Source organism: Castor canadensis, chromosome 10 (assembly GCF_047511655.1).
Source record: "Castor canadensis chromosome 10, mCasCan1.hap1v2, whole genome shotgun sequence".
NCBI classification, from domain to species: Eukaryota; Metazoa; Chordata; class Mammalia; order Rodentia; family Castoridae; genus Castor; species Castor canadensis.
Window position 1 is genome coordinate 24,130,935 of NC_133395.1, and position 3,088 is coordinate 24,134,022.

Here is a 3,088-nt window from a genome sequence, read left to right on the forward strand (position 1 = left end):
TTTTCAACTTCCTTCCTTCAAATTAACAAACACAAGAATGTCTACTGACATTTAGATTTAAAGTGTTGAATTTTTAGTTGTCTATGTGGGTATATACATGTGTATGTGCAAGTCTCCAGGAGTTTATATTGACTTGCCATTTTTTCACATTCCTGAATTTTACTATTTTGTTATTAACTATGTAGTTACATTCACAACATATCGGATTTTTATGATATGTTAATTGATAAATTCATCATTATAAGACTAAATGGTAATATTCAAGAGCTAAAATTCAGTTGTGACCCTAAAAATATTATTATCCTATGAAAATTTCAATGATTATCAGTAAAATTATTCTTACAGGTGCTTACTTCAGCTGCACATATATTAAAATTGAAATGATATAGAGAAAATTAGCATTGTCCCTGTGCAAGGATGACATGAAAATTCATGAATTATTCTATATTTGTCACTGATACTTAAAGGAACCTGACAGGAGTAGTAACCATCATTTAGCAGCAAGTCTGTACCCCTATACGCCTGCACCCACTACTTTCCCCCTCACTCAAAGTGGTCAATGTTGGAAAAAGTTAAACATTCTTAGAATATATAAGGACATGGACTGTTTAATTATATTATTAATAGTGTTGGTGGCACAAAGGATACAGGGATATGCTATTATAGAACTTTAGTAGCAGCAGGAGTTCAGGGCTCCTAGCTGTAGTAAGAAGTGTTTCTTTCATGAGCTTGCAGTGGGAAAACAAACAGGTAATTCTCTGTCATGGATTCACATAGTATCTCAAATGCACATAGTGTCTCTTTTCAAACTTCAGACTCCAGAAGGCACTTTTCACATATGTGGGTTCTCTATAAGTCCCCCAAAGCTCTCAAATTCAGACTCTGAGTTTCATTCGTCATACCAAAGACTTCACCAGGCTGCTTCACACTTGTCACCTACTGAGCACTCTGCAATTATTGAATCCTGACTGCTTCTTTGCGTGATCCCTTAGTTCCTAGTTATCGCAATGAGAATCCTAGTAAAACCAATGATCATTATATGTACTCTAATTTTTAAATGACCCCATACTCAAAGGAGGATATATGAAGGAATGTGGAAAAAGTTTCAGTTGGGAGAAATTGGATATAACAAACACAAGCTACCTATTTCTTGAAAAATCCTTGTTCTGAACAATTTTGTAATAGCCTTGAAATGCCAAGTTTCTGAACTTAAAATTCTTTATGAAGTATCTTTGCTCTCTGCTGTTGAACCACAATATTGTGTTTATTCTTCTCATTCTCATTAAAGCATTTTACAAAGCTAACCTATGAGCAAACATTTGGGATTACATATCATCTGTGTTCTGCTCTTTTCTACAAAAGGTTTCTTTGCTACTATAACGAGCAGCAGTTATATAAGGCTCTTCATTAAGATAGAAATTGATAACAGAAAATGTGAGTTTGAATTAAAATTTCAGTACTTACTTCGTATAAAGCCAAGAGCAACTCTAAATAACGTTCTTTGGGGCTTTTTTTTTTTTGTAGAAAACAGTGATGAAAAAATAACGTTGAACCTACACATTTTTATAATAACTAATACAATGGAAGGAGCAAAAATCTTACCACTATTGTGAAACCTATTGAACACATTTTCTCCTTATAATAATCAACTTCTTATTTAGTTTTCCAAAGAGTACTCCAAACTTCAAAATAAAGTTTGTGATATAAGCTCTAGTAATCTCAAGTAGGAGATAATTATATTCAGAGTGTCTATTTAGAATTTAATTATTTATTGAATGGCACAGTTAGGGATGTGCTTCCAGTACAGTACTCTGAGAAGTTCATCAAGTGAAACATTTGTCAGTGAGGTAGTGTGGGAACAGATGCAAACACAGTTGAAATCATGGAATGTTTTGGAATAGTATGGCTCAGTTTATGCACCTTAAATTACATTCTTGAAAAATGTGACATTTATGTACACTGAAATTTAATTCAGCCACAGAAGGTAATGAAATTTTGTTGTTTACAGGTAAATGAATTGAACTGAAGAATATCATCTTACATGAAGTTAGTGAGTTCTGAAAGCTAAAGGCTTCATGTTTTCTATCATATGTAGAATACAGATTTCATACAAATACAGCACTATTATGAAAAGAGGTCATGTTAAGGGAAGGTCATATACGAGAGGTGGAGGGTGAAAGAAGGAAGTTAAGAAAGTGAATATGGTTGATGTACTAAACAAGAATGAATATAAAATTTTTGAACCATTGAAGTCACCATAAGAAGGACACTAAGATAGAAAGAAGAACAATAGAGGAGATGAGCCAAGTTGGGTTATAATACATATATATAAATGGAAATATCACAAGGAAACTCCCGGTATAACTATCTTAAACAAGCAAAAATATCATATTTTTTCTTTTACAAAATCAGAGAACAAGAGGAGAGAATAGATCCTGCTCGGTGGGGAGAGGCTGATACCAGTGACAAGGAGGAGGATGTGGGGGAAGGGTGTAGGAGGATGAATATGATACAAATAGTGTATACACATGTATGTAAGTGGAAAAATGTGACCGGTTGAAGCTACTCCAGGAAAGGAAAGAGCTGGGATAAAAGAGAATGATGGAGGGGGTGAATTCAAGTATGATATATTTGATGTATTATAAGAACTTTTGTAAATGCCACAATGTACCCCCACCCTGCACAATAAAAAATCAAAATTTAAAAAACATAAATTACATCCCTGAACTGTGAATACAAAAATAACAAAGTGAAATATCTCAAAATATTCACAATTTTGTAGTTATTAAACAAAACTTCTGAAAAATTCAGAAAAAGGCTGACTGATATGGTACATATAGCTCCAGAAGGAAAATCTATTTTGACTCCTACATCCAATTTCTTTGTCTATACTATTCTCTAACATATTTCCAACTTAATAATCTATTTTCTTCATAGTCTCATGTTAATTAAGGTGAAAGCTCATGCAGAGTAATTCAACATGAAAACAAATCAATGAAAAAAATGGGCCATTTTAAAAGACCCAAATACAAATATATTATTTTATCCTCATTTCTACTTATCAGGGAAAATATCGCTTACACGAAAA

The 3,088-nt window shown here is 32.9% G+C and overlaps 1 non-coding gene across 1 annotated transcript; it reads left to right on the plus strand.

The window, feature by feature from the left end:
- Positions 1-345: 345 nt before the first annotated feature.
- On the plus strand, positions 346-452 carry LOC141413112 (U6 spliceosomal RNA). Its single transcript, XR_012437936.1, has one exon. It is a non-coding gene; the product is annotated as a U6 spliceosomal RNA (small nuclear RNA).
- Positions 453-3,088: the final 2,636 nt, after the last annotated feature.